The sequence below is a fragment of the Rhinatrema bivittatum genome, chromosome 2 (assembly GCF_901001135.1).
Source record: "Rhinatrema bivittatum chromosome 2, aRhiBiv1.1, whole genome shotgun sequence".
Lineage (NCBI taxonomy): Eukaryota > Metazoa > Chordata > Amphibia > Gymnophiona > Rhinatrematidae > Rhinatrema > Rhinatrema bivittatum.
Window position 1 is genome coordinate 690,486,735 of NC_042616.1, and position 19,456 is coordinate 690,506,190.

The 19,456-nt window shown below is 45.6% G+C and overlaps 1 long non-coding RNA gene across 1 annotated transcript; it reads left to right on the forward strand.

Annotated features, from left to right (window-relative positions):
- The first annotated feature begins 10,676 nt into the window (after window positions 1-10,676).
- LOC115086260 lies at window positions 10,677-17,845 on the forward strand. Its single transcript, XR_003855191.1, has 3 exons — window positions 10,677-10,739; window positions 15,975-16,048; window positions 17,199-17,845. It is a non-coding gene; the product is annotated as an uncharacterized LOC115086260 (long non-coding RNA).
- The last annotated feature ends 1,611 nt before the right edge of the window (window positions 17,846-19,456 follow it).

A 19,456-nucleotide genomic window follows, 5' to 3' on the forward strand; every position in this document is an offset into this window, starting at 1 on the left:
TAGGTAGGGGAAGGGAGGGTAAGGTGAGGGGAGGGCAAAGGAAAGTTCCCTCCGAGGCCGCTCTGATTTCGGAGCGGCCTTGGAGGGAACGGGGGGAGGCAGCGCGACTCGGCGCGCGCAGGCTATACAAAATCGATAGCCTTGCGCGCGCCGATCCAGGATTTTAGTGGATACGCGCGGCTCCGCGCGTATCTACTAAAATCCAGCGTACTTTTGCTTGAGTCTGATGCGCAAGCAAAAGTAGGCTGATCGCGCTTCTTTTAAAATCTACCCCTTTGTCGGGGGATTTGGCGTAAATCCCCGTGCGCGAGCGGGCCTCCTGCGCGCCGGGCCGCGACCTGGGGGCGGGTACGGAGGGCGCGGCCACGCCCCCGGACCGCCCCGGGCCCGTAGCCACGCCCCCGTCCCCGCCCCCAAAACGCTGCCGACACGCCCCCGAAACGCCGCGACGACCGGGCCCGCCCCCGACACGCCCCCGACACGCCCCCCCTCGGAGAACCCCGGGACTTACGCGAGTCCCGGGGCTCTGCGCGTGCCGGGAGGCCTATGTAAAATAGGCTTCCCGGCGCGCAGGGCCCTGCTCGCGTAAATCCGCCCAGTTTTGGGCGGATTTACGCGAGCAGGACTCTGAAAATCCGCCCCAGTATGCAGTCAGTCCTTATAAATGTCTAAACAGGAGACAAGATATTAGCCAATACTACATCCACAATCACTAAACTAGGGATCACAAAAACACATTCCATTCAATATCTTGGTTCAGCTCATTGAGCTCCAAATATTCCACTCAAAAATAAACCATTGTTCCTTTTCTATGAGTTCTTTTGATATATTCCCACTATGCTGTAACCAAACATGACAAATCATAAAAAAGCTCAGCTTTTCACTCCAATGACCTGCAGCTCTCCAATGAGACACGAAGCACGCATTTTATTTACCCATGCAGATGGAGCTCATATGTTCAAGTATCCAGATTCAAATCGGGTTTTTCATTTGCCCAATATATAATAACCCACATGGGCACTCTATAACATACACGACCTGGGAAGACAGACAATTATATCGAGCAGATAAATGATATACACATTTCAGAGAGGCGACATAAAACTAAGCAAGTTCATGAACACAAGGGCAAACAACATAAGTCTCAAATTTATATTGATCTGATGGACCCAAAGGAGACTGAAATGGAACCGATAATCATGCAGAAGTCAACTGATCTCTTAAAGATCGTTCATTTTTAATGCAAAAAATGGGGGGATCTGCAAACAATTAATCACTGTTCAAAATAGACCAATGATGACATAGAATGTGATGAAAATAGAATTGCACAAATGAACCTAGAGACCCAAGATTTCTGCAATGGTATCAATAAGTTCTCCAGATTCGCATATAGCATCCTTTTAAAAGCTTTCTTAATACAGGATCGACTATAACCTCTATTCTGAAATCTCTGAGACAACTCTACTGAGCGAGAATTATATTTTTCAATGGACGTACATTTCTGAAAAAGTCTTAGAAATTGACCAACAAGGAGAGCGCGAGAGGGAGAGCCTCCAATGCCAGAACCAGTTGGTAGAGTGCTAGACGGACTACTCTGACATCATCTGGGGCCTCATCAGCTTGATAAACCATTCTCCAGCAGCATGCTTTGGAGAGAAAGAGAAGCAGAGCCTCCAACGCCAAGATCAACAGGCAACATGCCTGACAGACTGCCCTGACATCATCTGGGGTCTCGTCGACTTGATAAGCCATCCTCCAACGGTGCGCTTTGGAAAGAGCAAGAGGGAGATCCTCCGATGCCAGGACATGCTGGACGAACTGCCTGATGTCATCTGGGGCCTTGTCGGCTTTTTAAGCCATCCTCCAGGGGCTTGCCATGCCAGCCCACCCCTTATGTCCATTTCTGGAAGCTCTCTCTCCTATGTTTTTTTGACTTTTGAAATATTTATGGGTAAGAAAAGGAAGTTTATGATGAAGGTAAGCCCACCACTGCCTATTTCTACAGCCTAACCATCTCAACTAACTCTAGAGTTTTTGAATTTTTTCAGTCCTGCTTCAGGCATTATGGAACTTGGAGCCTTGTATGACTCTATTCATCAACAGGCTACTATCTCTTTAAGTCCCGATAGCCCTAATTTATGACAGATGCCGGGCCTTGCTCAACTAGAATCTGGAGTAGTGGAAAGGGGTCTATGTTATACCTGAGTCCCTCCCTGCTGGGAGCTCTTTAGTTAAAACTGGAGCTTCTTTATCCTTTTCACCAGTTGTGTCATCTTTGGTAAAACCTGCTACTATTACCATGGACTCAATATTGACTGTGATAACTAGATTGGAAGATACTTTATCTTCACGCATTGACACTATTAGGATCTTTTGGGAATTTGGCTACTTAAGTAAACGATCATGCTAAAAAATTACAAGATCAAACTACTCAAACAGAGGAGATAAAGGGGAAATTAGATGCAATCTGTGATACTAATGCATCACTGATTAAAGAAAATTTTGTTAGCCTAGAGAAAAATGGAATATTCTGATAATTATATTAAAAGATTTAATTTAAGATTTTTGGATTTTCCTTGTTGTGTAATGATATTTCCTATTGAAATGTTATATAGATTTAATTTTGATTTTTTTAAACATTTCTATGGAATCTATTCCTACTATAACAAAGCTTTATTATTTGTTTGATGTAAAGGAGAAAACTTCCTTAGATAATAATGATGACCCCTAAAATGAGTCATCATTTGATCTCTTCAGGTTTTTGGAGAGTTCCAATTCAGAAGTTCAAAAATAGGGCAATTCTTGTTTTTGCAGTGAGTTTGATAAATAATGGACTCTGAAGTTGTATTTTCAATCAAAAGATCTATTGTTTCTGGGGCATAAGATTTTTATTTTCCCAGATGTAGTCAGGGAGACTCAAATTTGTACAAAGACAATTCTGTTAAAAAAAAAACAGAGAGTTTTGGCCTTAGGTGCTACCTTTGTGCTGATATTCCCATGTAAATGTTTAATTGGATATGCTGGTGCTAAACATGTTTTCCAAGATCCCATACAGTTGGAAAATTTTCTTCAGAATAAGATACCACCAACTAGTATTGTCATTGCCATTTGAGTCATTTAGAGTCTATTAAATTAGATAGACTGATTTTTTTCTTCTGTATATTGCTGATATTTTCTTTTTGTTATCTCTCTCATTGATGTGTCTAGTTTGATTCAGTTGTGCTTGGTAATGTCGCAATATATATTTTGTTCTTTCAAGCCTTCTGTATTTGCTAACATTCAAGTATATCATAACAGGGGAGTAGGGTGACTGCTGAAGTTGGTGGTGCATCAGAATATTTGCTGCTGACATGTGATCAAAAACCGAAACTTTTGAGATCCTTCAACACATAAGAACATAAGAACATGCCATGCTGGGTCAGTATCCTGTTTCCAACAGTGGCCAATCCAGGCCATAAGAACCTGGCAAGTACCCAAAAACTAAGTCTATTCCATGTTACTCTTGATTAGGGATGTGAATCGTTTTTCAACGATTAAAATTATCGTCCGATAATGTTTATATCGTCTTAAATCGTTATAGAACACGATACAATAGAAATTCTAACGATTTATCGTTAAAAATCGTTAAATCGTGTTAGTGCGCACTAACTCGAGTTAGTGCGCACTAACTCCCCGTTAGTGCGCACTAACTCGAGTTAGTGCGCACTAACTGAAAATGATACAAATAAACACTTTCCAGGTCACTGAAGGTCAGTTAGGAATGAATATGTGTTCCTATTGGCTGGCTGCCCTCTTATCTATTGATATTACCAAGGTTACCACTGAGGTGATGGTTGGGGGGATGGGAAATGGAACTGGAAACTAACGAACACCAACAGAAAATGAAACAAAGTGTTCACACTTCCCAGGTCAGTAAAGGTCACTTAGGAATGAATATGTATGTATGTATTCCTATTGGCTGGCTGTGCTCTTATCTATTGATGTTACCAATATGGTTGGGGGGATGTGAAATGGAAACAGTTGGAAGCTTGACAAAAAAAGTAATGTAATGATCAGCACTCACGTGACTAGAACTTGTTTGTTTATTATTTTTGTTAGCAGGCACCTGAAATGCTAGTGCATGTTGAATTTGCCAATCACTGTGCATTTTAGAAAGGTGGTCCTGGCTGGAACTGTACACAGTTCAAATATATGTAATTGATTGTTGGTAAGTGTATTTTTTAAGTAGCCACACTGGCACCAGTATGTTTACTTTTCCTCCTACTTAACTCACTAGCTCAGCTTTGTAAGAAGGGCTTCTCTGCTTGTGTGTTTTTGTTTGGTGTGAGGAGAGCAGAAACATCAGATCTTTATTCAATCTACTACAGTCATCTCTTACAGTGCCCTATCCCTATTAATACCAGGAGTGTTGTGATCTTCCTGCACACAGTGCCCTAACCCTGATACCAGTCTGAGACAGCTCCCTCCCTGCATTACTAGTGAGAGGCTGGCTTCACAGACAGGGGGGAGCTGCCTGACCCTCACTCCTGACTTCCCCCATGTCCCAGCTAGTGAATGGTGTGTGGGTGAGGGGGGGGGGGGAGGATGGTGAAGTGTGAGACAGCTCCCTCCCTGCATTACTAGTGAGAGGCTGGCTTCACAGACAGGGGGGAGCTGCCTGACCCTCACTCCTGACTTCCCCCATGTCCCAGCTAGTGAATGGTGTGTGGGTGAGGGGGGGGGGGAGGATGGTGAAGTCTGAGACAGCTCCCTCCCTGCATTACTAGTGAGAGGCCGGCTTCACAGACGGGGGGGAGCTGCCTGACCCTCACTCCTGGCTTCCCCCATGTCCCAGCTAGTGAAGGGGGTGTGGGGGGGGGGGGGGGGGGAGGATGGTGAAGTCTGAGACAGCTCCCTCCCTGCATTACTAGTGAGAGGCTGGCTTCACAGACAGGGGGGAGCTGCCTGACCCTCACTCCTGACTTCCCCCATGTCCCAGCTAGTGAATGGTGTGTGGGTGAGGGGGGGGGGGGGATGGTGAAGTCTGAGACAGCTCCCTCCCTGCATTACTAGTGAGAGGCTGGCTTCGCAGACAGGGGGGAGCTGCCTGACCCTCACTCCTGACTTCCCCCATGTCCCAGCTAGTGAATGGTGTGTGGGTGAGGGGGGGGGGGGAGGATGGTGAAGTCTGAGACAGCTCCCTCCCTGCATTACTAGTGAGAGGCTGGCTTCACAGACAGGGGGGAGCTGCCTGACCCTCACTCCTGACTTCCCCCATGTCCCAGCTAGTGAATGGTGTGTGGGTGAGGGGGGGGGGGGATGGTGAAGTCTGAGACAGCTCCCTCCCTGCATTACTAGTGAGAGGCTGGCTTCACAGACAGGGGGGAGCTGCCTGACCCTCACTCCTGACTTCCCCCATGTCCCAGCTAGTGAATGGTGTGTGGGTGAGGGGGGGGGGGAGGATGGTGAAGTCTGAGACAGCTCCCTCCCTGCATTACTAGTGAGAGGCTGGCTTCACAGACAGGGGGGAGCTGCCTGACCCTCACTCCTGGCTTCCCCCATGTCCCAGCTAGTGAATGGTGTGTGGGTGAGGGGGGGGGTGGATGGTGAAGTCTGAGACAGCTCCCTCCCTGCATTACTAGTGAGAGGCTGGCTTCACAGACAGGGGGGAGCTGCCTGACCCTCACTCCTGACTTCCCCCATGTCCCAGCTAGTGAATGGTGTGTGGGTAAGGGGGGGGGGGAGGATGGTGAAGTCTGAGACAGCTCCCTCCCTGCATTACTAGTGAGAGGCTGGCTTCACAGACAGGGGGGAGCTGCCTGACCCTCACTCCTCCGGGGTATTGTGATCTTCCTGCACACAGTGCCCTATCCCTGATACCAGGGGTGTTGTGATCTTCCTGCATGCAGTGCCCTATCCCTATTAATACCAGGAGTGTTGTGATCTTCCTGCATGCAGTGCCCTATCCCTATTAATACCAGGAGTGTTGTGATCTTCCTGCATGCAGTGCCCTATCCCTGATATCGGGATGTGTGCAAGAAGATCACAACACCCCCGGTATCAGGAATAGGGCACTGTGTGCAGGAAGATCACAACACCCCCAGTATGAGGAATAGGGCACTGTGTGCAGGAAGATCACAACACCCCTGGTATTAGGGATAGGGCACTGTGTGCAGGAAGATCACAACACTCCTGGTATTAATAGGGATAGGGCACTGTGTGCAGGAAGATCACAATACCCCTGGTATCAGGGTTAGGGCACAAGTTCTAGTCACATTGACTGATCACATTACTTGTTTTGTCAAGCTACCAACTGTTTCCATTTCCCATCCCCCATATACTGTCAGTAGGAAACTTGGTAACATGAATAAATAAGAGGGCAGCCAATAGGAATACATATTCATTCCTAAACTGACCTTAACTGACCTGAAAAGTGTCAAATTGTATCATTTTCAGTTAGTGCGCACTAACTCCCAGTTAGTGCGCACTAATCGGAAAAAACGATTTTTAACGATTTTTTAACTAAAAAATCGTGCCTAAGACGATTTTCTTGCCCTGCCACACGATTTCTATCGTTAAGACGATATGGAAAACGATTCACATCCCTACTCTTGATAGTAATAGCAGTGGTTATTTTCTAAGTCAACTTAATCAATAGCAGGTAATGGACGTCTCCTCCAAGAACTTATCCAATCCTTTTTTAAACACAGCTATACTAACTGCACTAAGCACAACCTCTGGCAACAAATTCCAGAGTTTAATTGTGCGTTGAGTGAAAAAGAACTTTCTCCGATTAGTTTTAAATGTGCCACATGCTAACTTCATGGAGTGCCCCCTAGTCCTTCTATTATCCGTAGGAGTAAATAACTGATTCACATTAACCCGTTCTAGACCTCTCATGATTTTAAACACCTATATCATATCCCCCCTCAGCTGTCTCTTCTCCAAGCTGAAAAGTCCTAACCTCTTTAGTCTTTCCTCATACGGGAGCTGTTTCCTCATAAGGGAGCTGTTCCATTCCCCTTATCATTTTAGTCGCCCAATAAGGTTCTTCTCTGTGAGATTGAAGTCTCGAGCCTATACAGGATAGGACAGAATCTAAGTATAAACCCTGCACAATACCCTGCATTCACAGGAGCTCCTTCAACAAAGGGTGCAGAATAGAACTAGGATACTTCCTCTTAACACTAATCATAGAAAAATAATATTCAAATTCAAGTATCACCTCACTATAACAGCAACACATTAGCACACCTCAGTAACACTGTGTAATAATTCAAAGCCCTGCAAAAAATGTACTCAGAACCCACAGCAAACTTGCCATAGCATAACACACTATCTGCCAGACTCACCGTAATAACCCTGCCCATGAAAAGACAACACTGCAAATATTACACCAGGCCCTAATACCCCATGACACATTCTGTTAGGAAACGTGCCTTCTCAGTGGACCCCTTTCTATGGAACTCACTTCCTAACTCAGACTAATATCAAATACTCTTGAGTTCAAAAAAGCGCTAAAAACGTATTTGTGTTCCTCCATTTTTAACAAAACTCGCACAACCACATGATTCCTACTATACTGTATTTTAGCCTTTGATATATCTCTCTTTTAATCCTATTCATTTTAATGTTTTATTACTTCATGTTTTGTATCCTATTTTTTTCTTATGTTTTTGCATTTTATTCTCCTTGAAACTCCTTTTACTCTTATTTCCACCTTTTGAATTTTTTATCTTCTCATTTTATTGTAAATCACTTAGATCTTACAATACATTTGTGTAGGCAGTATATAAATGCTTTTAAACAAACAAATAAATAAATCAGGCTGCTATAGATCCCTACATGCTAGCAGAATACCTCACCTCGGTCACACATGCAGAATACAGACAAACTTTCACCAAACACAGAATAAGGAACCACAAACTGAAACAGAAACAAAAAAAAAAGACAAAACCTAAACTGGAAATCCCAAGAAGACAGCTCTGCAGTCTACAGTGCAAAAGTGTAAAAGTAAACACATCATCAATCCCAGACTCCACAATAGCTGCTTTCTTCCCCTCCAAATGCTGTCAATCCTAGGCCTGAACTAGGGCCAAAGGTGCCTCCTCCTTTCAGCCTAGAACCACCCCCCCCCCCCCCCCCCTACCGAGCATGGGGAGGATCACGCTGCTCAGGGAACAGAGATGTCTCAGTGTACTGGGAACCTGACAATGGGACCTCCCCTATAGGTAATCCCAGCAATGCCCCACCGGAGCCTCCACTCGAAGCCTCTGCTATTGGTTTGAGGACATAAGCATGAATTGGGTCACTCAAGAACTGCACTGGAGTAGGTGAACGCCTTCCCTTTTCTGTACCCCATTCACAGAGGAAAATAATTTCAGCAAACAAAAGAGCATCCACCCTCAGCTGCGGCTCAGCTACGTGCGGCCATCTTGGTCAGGTGCTTGGCCTTTCAAGTCAGTCTTTAAGCCACTTAAGATTGTTGGGATATACACTTTTTTCCTTTAAAAATGGTATCTGAAAAAAAACAAAAAGTATTGTCTCACAACATTTATTTTTCAAAATAGAACAAAACGTTGTATATAGAGATTATACGGTACAACTTGCATAAAATTTTCTTTCTTTTTGTTTTGTCTGGTATAAAGTTTTTTGTTAGTCAAAGTGGCATAAATCTATTCTTCGGTGGTAAATTCCAGTGCAAAACTCCAGTTTAAGGGGGACTATAGGTAACAAAACTTTATACAACAATGTAAGCTTGCCTATACCTACAAATAGCAGCCTGTCTTATTTCAAATGATATAATGTGGACACCGATACCTCATTGCTTTCCCATTCATTGAGATTGTAAAACCTGGGAGAAAGAGTTTGGAAAAACATAAAGGTGAATTTTAAAAGGCCGACGCATGTATTAATTAGGGGATGTGTGAATATGTCAGGCTCACTCGCGCTGAGCGGATTTTAAAAGCAGCCCAAATAAACATGTAAATGCCACAGCGCGCACATCTCAGAAGTTTTCAAAAGGGGGGGGGGGGCATGGGTATGCTCTGGGCCGGGCATGGAGGTTTCAGAGCATGAAGCTGATGTGCATGTAAATACTTGTGCTCTCTGGTGGACAACACTGCCCCCCCGCCACATAACTTTACTTCTCCTGTCATTGCCGTGTATAAAGATAAATAGGCAGATCAGCAGGTTTTAAGGGTCAGGGATAACTGGAGGGACTGAAGACTATTAAAGCAGGTGGTTTAGAAGCAGTGGCATAGCCACGGGAGGGCCTGGGTGGGCCATGGTCCAACCACTTTGGACTCGGGCCCACCCAATCAGCATTGCCCGGCAGCCCAAGAAGAAGCCCTGTCACAAGGCCACAGCGGACAGGCCAGCCGAGAGGAGGAAGAGGCCCATGAGGCTGCCGATGGACCCTAGCTCACTGGTGTCCGAGAAGACGTGGAGGCCGGGAGGCCGAGAGGAGGAGGAAGCCGGGAGGCTGAGAAGAGGAGGCGATCTGCGAGGCCACCAGTGGACCCTAGCTCACCGGTGGCTGAGAAAAGGAGGAGGCCCGGCAGCTGAGAAGTGGAGCAGGCCAGCGAGACTGCCAGTGGACCCATCCTATCAGTGACTAAGAAGAGGAGTAGGACTAGGAGGCCGGTGGTCAAAGAAAAAACAACCCTGACTGGAAGGCATCCATCCATTCTCCTGCTCTTCCACATGTGCCGGTCCTGTAGCATTAAAAACACGTGCAGCCAGTAAGTGCTCTATGCTGATCTCGTGTATTGCGAAATCAGCATAGAGGACATGCTAGCCCCGCAAGTTTTGAATGCTGTAGGCAGGAGCAGCAGAACAGGCTCCCCCTTTTGCATGTGTTTTGTGCTTGTCTATGTGTGTGTATGTGAATGATAGCCTGCCGGGGGTGTGGGGGGTGGTGGTGAATGGCAGCCTGCCTGGGTGTGAGTGTGTATGTGGATAGTAGCCTGCTTGGTGGTATGTGAATGGTAGTCTTCCCTGGGGGGGTGTTGAATGGTAGCCTACCAAGGTTTGTGTGTGTGTGGGTGTGTGTGTGTATGAATGGTAGCCTGTCTGGGAGGGGTAAGGTGCGTGAATGGGAGCCTGCCTGAGGAGCTGGATACTGGCAGGTAGAGGAGTTGGGGGCCTGTAAGGGCAAAGTGGCCAGGGGAGTAGGGACAGTGAGTGGAAGGGACACTCTTACAGTGACTTTCTAGGGAAATTCTGCTCAAAATATTTAAAATTCTGCATCTCTAAGAAATAACTTTTTTCTGTATTAATTTAAAATGTAATTACTTAAAGACTGTCATGTAAATTGTGTTATTTTGACCAAAATAAAGTTTGCAGAATTTTGCAGAATTTTAAGTTTTTGTGCGCAGAATTTTAAATTTTTTTACGCAGAATTCCCCCAGGAGTAAACCTCACTCTCGCTTTCACTTCAGTTCCCCTGGTGCATCTTATCAATATTCATTAGGGATATCAAACCAAATTATTTATGGACTCTGTCTGCTTATTCTAAAGGACTGTGCGGGAACATTCTAATTTTGGTAAGAAGAGGGAGTAAGAGAATAGTTTGCGTTAAACTGACTGGAAAGAGTTAACAGCTCAGCCAATCACAGAGGTTGGCGGTGGAACTCATGGTCCATTATTTTGCATATAGGGTTACTAGGCAACCTGAACATCTAGTGACGGGGCATCTGAAGCACAGGTTTACAGCAGGAGAAATGAGCCTGGGGGACTGTAGAAAGCTTGAAAGACAGGTACAAAAGCAGCTGCACCAGGGGAAACCTGGAAGATCTACAGATATCTGTGGGGATCCGAAACAGGGGCTAAGGCAGCAGCAGGGGAGAACCTTGGAAGAGATGCAGGGCAGTTACAGGAGCAGCAGCAGTAGGAGGAGCTGAAGAGAGCTCTGGGGACAGGTAGAGGAACTGCAGTAGCAGGAAGACATCTTGTAAGAGCAGCAGAGAGGTGTGGGGGACAAGCAACAGCAAAGAGAGTCTACGTTGCTGCAGGGAGTTGTAGGGGAGCGGAAGCAGCAAGGTGGAGTTTGCAAAGTGCTGTTGGAGTAGGGACAAGAGTTGCAACATCAAGTCAATTGCACCAGGGCATATCCAATTGTGGAGTAGACTGTGTCTCAAGTAGTAGAGTTTGTTTGTTGTGGGGGGTCTGGAAAACTTGTCATCGGGCCTTTTTCCAGTTGCGGCAGGGTTGGTATCCACTGCAGCCATGCTGCCGCATAAGGGGTGATACTGGTGCTGCCCAAGACACCTCCCCCCCCCCCCCCCCCCCCCCCGTTATTAGCACCCACCCCAAAATCTGGCCCTGCTTGTGAAGTTTCCCAATCTGCTTTCTTGTTGTTTCCTTTCATGTGAAGGAAACTATCTTCCTAGAACATATTGCGGCGGGCCTGTATGGGTATAAACCAGAAAACTTTCTATGCAACAGGGCATCTTCTGCACACTGAACTTTTTAAAATTATACAGTGAGGGGAGGATTTTAAAAGGGTTACACGCGTGATATACGCGCGTATGTTATAAAATCGGGCGTGGATTTGTGCGCACCGGGTTGCACGCACAAATCTACACCCGCGCGTAGGTTACAAACTCTGGCCCTGAGTGTGCAGAACGGACAGTGCATATGAGGCAGAGACAGGCTGTTGCTCAAGAATATACTAGTTAGCCAGGGTTCCGGTGTTTGTGAGCATCTATGAGCCAGAGAGCTGCACTGTCACCTGTTATATGAAAGACCACCTCCACAGAGAACTATCAGTGAGAAGGACAACACACACCAGCAACTAGGCCTGGATTTATGCACAGGCCTACTGGGTCTGGGCCTAGGGCGGCAAAATTTGGGAGATGGCAAATTTCCTGCCCCCATACTCTGCCCCGAACTTCCAAAGTCGCCCCTTCCACTGCCGCCACTACTTCCCCTCTCCTGGACCTCCAGAGGCACCCCTCCTGTTGCTGCCACGCTGGTTCTTCCCACTCTCCAGCGGTGATCATATTAACATCGTAACAATGGCAGAAAAGGCCAAATGGTCCATCCAGTGTACCCAGCAAGTTTCCTAAGGTAGTAGTAACTGCCGCTCTGTACTGGCTACCCCAAAGCCTAATGTTAAGGGTAGTAATATTTACAATCAGACATGCTGCTTGACATGCTTTGCTTTTGGTCTTGGCTGTAGAAGCAGTCTTGTGCTTTTTCCCTGATGTCTGCGTATCAGTACCCCACACCGTAAAAGTCAGTGTCCAGCGTTGGCTGTCACCTGAATTCAATTCCCCTTTCTCCCCCCTTCCCTTGCCACCGTTGAAATGGAGGGTGATGTTGCAAATCACTAAAAGCATCAAGGTTAATCAGTTAATGGCAGTAATCCTATGCCTTCTGATTAAGGGGTGTAACTGTACCCCATGCACCCTTTTCAACATTTGCAACCTCTAACCTTTAGGGATCCACAGGGATGAATTTGTTTATTGTTTTCATCTCCTCTAGAAGGGCATCCACCACCCTCTTTGTAAAAAAGTATTTCCTGATGTTGGATCTTAGTTATCCCCTCTGGAATTTAATGTTGTGACCCCCTAGTTCTACTGCTTCCTTTCCAATGAAAAAGGTTTGAAGTTCATGCATCATTAAAGCCTTTCACGTTCTGAAGGTCTGTGTCATATCTCCCCTGCACCTCCTCTCTTCCAGGATATACATATTCAGATCCTTCAGCCTTTCCTTCTGATACAGACCCCACACCATTTTGGTCACCCTTCTCTGGACTGTTTCCATCCTGTGTCTATCCTTTTTGAGATACAGGCTCCAGAACTGAACACGGTACTCCATGCGAGGCCTCACAAAAAACCTGTACAAGGGCATCATTGCCTCCTTTTTCTTGTTGCTTATTCCTCTCTATTCAGCACAGCATTCTTCTGGCTTTTGCTATCGTCTTTGCCGCCTTCAGATCACCAGACATTATCACGCTAAGGTACCGCTCCCAATCGGTGCACATTAGTCTTTCACCGCCCACAACACTAAGCTCTTTTGGATTATTGCACCCCAGAAGCATGACTTTGTACTTCTTGACATTGAATCCCAGCTGCCAAATCTTCAACCAATCTTCAAGCGTTCTTAAATCACTTTTCATTCTCTCTACTCCTTTAGGCATGTCCACTCTGTTGCAGATCTTAGTATCAGCTGCAAATAGACAAACTTTACCTTCTATCCCTTCCTCAAGAACTAATCCCAAAACTGATCCCTGGGGCACTCTACTTAATATCATTCTCTCTTCAGAATAGATTCCATTTACCATTACACGCTGTCCCTTGTCAGTTAACCAATTTGTAATCCACTCCACTACCTTGGCACCCATTCCCAAGCTTCTCATTTTATTCACAAGCCTCCTATGTGGGACCATATCAAAAGGTTTGCTGAAATCCAAATAAATCACATCAAGCGTTTTTCCAATTCTCTAGTTACCCAATCAAAAAAATCAATCAGGTTTGTCTGACAGGACTTTTCCCTGGTGAATCCATGCTGCTGCCTCAGATCCAGCAACCCACCAGATTGTAGATAATTCACTGTTGCTTGCTTCAGCAGAGTCTCCATTAATTTTCCAGTCACCGAGGTGAGGCTAACCAGCCTGTGGTTTCCAGCTTCCTCTCTGCAACCACCCTTGTGAAGTAGGACCACAACTGCTCTTATCCAATCTCGCAGCACCACTCCCGTTTTTAGAGATCTATTGAAAAGATCTTTCAGTGGATAAGCCAGCACATCTCTGAGCTCCTCAGTATCCTGCGATGTACCTCATCCGGCCCCATGGCCTTGTCCACTTTCAGTTTTCATAGCTCCTCCCATACATTCTCTTATGTAAACGGAGTTTCATCTACTCCACCTCCATCTACGGTCTTGTCAACGAGCAACCTTCCTTATCCAGCGTCTTCTTTAGTGAACATCAAATTGAAGTATTTGTTTAATATTTCATCCATTTCATCTCTCTCTACACATTGCTCTTTGTCACCTTTCAATTTCATTATACCATTTGGGGCCTTCCGTCTTTCTCTGATATATCTGAAAATTGTTTTGTCACTTCGCTTTACCTCTTTTGCAATCCTTTCTTCTGCTTGATCTTTTGCTTTCCTGATTTCTTTTTTCATCTCCCTCAGTTTCACCAAGTATTCTTCCCTGTGTTCCTCTTTTTGGGATCCTTTATACTTCTTGAACGCTGTTCTTTTTGCCTTTTATTTTTTCAGCCATCTCCTTTGAGAAACAAATTGGTTTCTTTTTCTTCTTGCTTTTGCTTACATTTCTAACATATACTTTAGATTTGTTGCTTTTGTAATAGTTCCTTTTAATTTGGCCCACTGTTGTTCCACCTCATCCATTTTCTCCCAGTCTTCTAAGTATTCCTCCAGGTACATTCCCATTTTGACAAAATCTGTATTTTTGAAATTCAAAACTCATGTCTTCATGAAACTTCTCTCTATCATATTCGCAATATCAAACCATACTGTCTGATGATCTCTGGTGCTTAGGTGGGCATCGTTAGCAAGTACTAAGTTAAGCATCACTCCCTCCCTCATGGGCCCCACTACCATTTCTTTGAACAGAGTGCCTTGAAAGGCATCCACTATCTCTCTACTTCTCATAGATTCCGTAGAAGGGATATTCCAGTCCACATTCCGGTAGATTAAACTCTCCAATGAACAACCCTTCTCCCTTCTTTCCCACCTTTTGTATGTCTTTGATCAGATCTCTGTCCAGTCTTTATGAAATTCGCACTTGGATAGTTTGGCGTAGAGACGGTGTACACAGAGTCGGCAAAATACTTTCTTGACATCCTAAGAACATAAGAACATGCCATACTGGGTCAGACCAAGGGCCCATCAAGCCCAGCATCCTGTTTCGAACAGTGGCCAATCCAGGTCATAAGAACCTGGCAAGAACCCAAAAACTAATCCCATGCTACTGATGCTAGTAATAGCAGTGGCTATTTTCTAAGTCAATTAATAGCAGGTAATGGACTTTTCCTCCAAGAACTTATCCAATCCTTTTTTAAACCCAGCTACATTAACTGCACTAACCACATCCCCTGGCAACAAATTCCAGAGTTTAATTATGCGTCGAGTGAAAAAGAACTTCTCCGATTAGTTTTAAATATGCCACATGCTAACTTCATGGAGTGCCCCCTAGTCCTTCTATTATCCAAAATAGTAAATAACCGAGTCACATTTACCCGTTCTAGACCTCTCATGATTTTAAACACCTCTATCATATCCCCCCTTAGCCATCTCTTGTCCAAGCTGAACAGTCCTAACCTCATTAGTCTTTCCTCATAGGGGAGCTGTTCCATCCCTTTATCATTTTGGTTGCCCTTCTCTGTACCTTCTCCATCGCAACTATATCTTTTTTGAGATGCGGCAACCAGAATTGTATACAGTATTCAAGGTGTGGTCTCACCATGGAGCGATACACAGGCATTATGACATTTTCCGTTTTATTCACCATTCCCTTTCTAATAATTCCCAACATTCTGTTTGCTTTTTTGACTGCCGCAGCACACTGAACTGACGATTTCAATGTTATCCACTATGACACCTAGATCTCTTTCTTGGATGGTAGCTCTGGCTCAACGCTGTTCTTACTGTTGTTGCAGTTTACCTGTTTTGTATGGTACTTTAATTGATTGGGCGATGTTACCGCCCTCCTGTTAATAAAAAGTATTTTGACAAAAAAAAATAAATATATTGAAAAGCACGGGTCCCAATACAGATCCCTGAGGCACTCCACTGGCCACACCCCTCCACTAAGAAAATTGTCCATTTAATCCTACTCTCTATTTCCTGTCTTTTAGCCAGTTTGCAATCCATGAAAGGACATCACTACCTATCCCATGACTTTTTACTTTTCTTAGAAGCCTTTCATGAGGAACTTTGTCAAATGCCTTCTGAAAATACAAATACACTACATCTACCAGTTCACCTTTATCTACATGTTTATTAACTCCTTCAATAAAGTGAGAAAAAAGAGAAAGAAGAGGCACAAAGGAGACAGGGAGATACAGGAGGAAATAAGACAGATAAAGAGGAAGGTAGGTACTGGGGAGGAGAGGGAAGAAGGAGGGAGAGAAAGACATGAGCATGGGGAGGGAGGGGACTAGAGACAGGAGGGCGGCACAAGAGAGGAGTGCACAGAGGAGGTGAGTATATTGAGAGATAGGTGGCACAAGGGAAACACAGTCTGGGAAGATTTTAAGAAAAGGGAGAGCGAACCACCTGTGTCTGAGACAGGAGGCTGTGTGTTTGGGAGTGTGCATGTATGTATGAGAGAAAAGGATTTGTGTGTCTGAGACAGGAGGTTGTGTGTTTGGGAGTGTGCATGTGTGTATGAAAGAAAAGGATATGTGTGTCTGACAGAGGAGGCAGTGTGTCTGAGACAGGAGGTTGTGCGTTTGGGAGTGTGCATGCGTGTATGAGAGAAAAGGATGTGTGTGTCTGACAGAGGAGGCAGTGTGTCTGAGACAGGAGGCTGTATGTTTGGGAGTGTGCATGTGTCTATGAGAGAATTGGATATGTGTGTCTGTGTGTGTGTCTGACAAAGGAGGCAGTGTGTATGAGAGAAGAGGATGTGTGTGTGTCTGTGTGTGTGTCTGTGTGTGTGTGCTGACAGAGGAGGCAGTGTGTATGAGAGGAGGTTGTGCATTTGGGAGTGTATGTGTACAAGAGAGCAGGCTGTGGGTTTATGGGGAAGTATGGAGGTGGGTGTGGACTGTGTATTAGGTTTTAGTTGTAAAAGAGATCAAAACTGCATGAGAGAGGCTAATGTGTTTATGAGGATAGTTGAAATAACATTTAATAAAATAAAGTATATTGAGAGGGGTGCTTGAAAGCCAAGTAATGAGTGGATCGATAACTGACAGTAGTTTGTAACCTTACCCCCCCCCCCCCCCCCAATGTCGCCTTCCCTCCCAAAGTTTAGTGGAGTGTCCAGTTATGTTCCATGGAAAAGCTGGCCACCCTACTCCAAGCTGACAGTATAGAGTCCTCTAAAGTGCGGGTCCCAGGGCAGTCAACCCTATTGAATCCTCCCCTCTCCAAGGACAGCCCTGCTTTCATGCATATCTTTGTAATAAAAATGCATGCAGGTTTATTTTGGTACAGCTACTCAAAGTCAAGAACTGGAGCTGTGTAAGTAGATGTATAATATGCCTTCTCTCTCGTCCTATTACAAACTCTTACTAGGCAGGACATCAACCCTAAAGTTGACCAGCTCTGGCAAAGCAAGTTGAAGACTGCTTAAGTGGTACATTAGAATAGCTCTTAAGCAGACAGCTCCATCACCATCACAGGACCCAACAACATCAACTACAACATCCGGGGCTCATTCACCTGCACCTCTTCCAATGTAATATATGCCATCACCTGCCAGCAATGTCCCTCTGCTGTCTACACAGGACAAACAAGTCAATCTATAAGGAATAGAATAAATGGACATAACTCTGACATTAGAAATGGCAACATTCAGAAACCCAGAGGAGAACATTTCAACCTTCCAGGACATTCTCTATCTGACCTTAAGGTTGCCATACTACAGAGAAAATTCAAAAGATCACTCTAGCATGAAACTACTGAATTGGAACTCGTTAAAAAACTTATCACCCAAGGTCTGAATAGAGACAATTGCTTAATGACTCACTACAACTATCTATGATCTTATCTGTCTTCTGATCATTGTGTCTTTTCACACTTACCTCAGTTGTCAGTAAATGCTATTAACACTGTCTCCACAACATGTCCTGCCTAATCTAATGCCTTCTCTCTGTTCAATATATTACTCATCTCTTGTACATCACTTTTCATGCACTCTGTCCTTGAAAGCTCATACTTTAATAAATTAGCCTATAAAATGCCACTTGTCGCCTGTCTTTTTTGCTACACCCAGGGATGGTATGTCCCATTAGGCAAACTAGAAGGTCGCTTGGGCGCCAACCATTAGGGGGCGATGAAGAGCAGCCATGTGGGGCCGCGAGTGGAGCCTATCGTGCTTGTGGACGAGAGGAGTAGAGACTCAGCAGGCCGCGAGCAGCACCCATCCTGCTCGCAGCCCAGAGAAGCACAGAATCGGCTGGCTGCAAGCAATGCCCATCCTGCTTGCGGCCGAGAAAAGCAAACACTCATCAGGCTATAAGCGGTGTCTCAGTAAATGAGGTTGGGGCCAGGGCCAGCATGGGGGGGAGGAGATGGGCACAAGACAGATTTGCCTAGGGTGCCTAACACCCTTGCAACGGCCCTGGCTACACCAGATTAACACAACTATCCCTCTGAAGTTAGAAAAGGGTCATATTACTAATAATAAGTGTGTTCGGACAGTATCGCAAATTAAATCCTTTAAAAACGGTGAGACTGAGGAGGGGTTGTTACGACTGTCGCTGCCCGATGTCTCTACTCCGCCCTCCTTACCTCTTTGGCGACTCCTCCCGCGGTTTATGGATGTCTGGCTGCCACGGCGTCTGCCTGCCATCCTCTCCGGCATCCCTGGTCCAGCTTGGGCGATGCATCCCGCCATGCTGTTCAGCTGCCATAGGGCACGCGTGCCTCGTGGCACTGCTTCTTATTCTTTCTTTGGTGTGAACCTCAGGGGCGTCCCCCTATGATGACGTCATGCATCCCAGATACAAAAGCCTAATCTATTTGCTAGCTAATCGAGTTAACAAGAGGTGAAGGGACTCCTTAGGGATGGGATTCACTCTCCGTACCTAGCTTTCTGCCTCTCCTTAATTGGACTTACTCTATCGGGGTACCCGCTCCTCGGGGGCCTCTCTCTTTTCTTTCAGGTCGCTGTCTGGAACCGGTACTTGCTCCTCGAGGGCCCATGTTCCCAGACTCGCTGCCTGAGCTCACATCAGCTTGGAAGAAACCGCTGCCTACACCATCAGTGAGTTACCATCTATACTCTCTCAGAGCTGTTCCCTGGAACCAGGTACTCGCTCCTCGAGGGCCTGCCTCTATTCCAGCTTCTGTGTTACCTTCCGGGAGAAACCACTGTGTGAGTAATCTACCAACGAAGCTCTATACCAGAACCCTGTGTATGCCCCACTGTACTCACTATCTCAGTTTCTCTCCACTACAGCACAGCTATTGAGGGATCGCTGTTCCAGTGTCCTGAGGGACTACAAGACCAGCCGGGCTTCATCTCTACTCACTACTGCCACCTCTGGTGGCTTCTCAACTTTGTTTAATAAAAGATAATTCTGTGTTGTGTGTCCTAAAGCTGAGCCTGACCTGGGGCCCCTCATGGGATACAAATACCTGCCTATGGGCCATGATATTATGGCCAGTCTCTCTCTCTCTCTCTCTCTCTCATATATGTGTGTCTGGGAGCATTACAAATGGTCCCCCCTGTGGTCCCCCAGTGGTTGAACACAGGAAATACAACAGGTCTGGCACTTATCGCAGAATCTGAAATGGTATCACAATTTGCACTAACTTAGCTCTTCGCA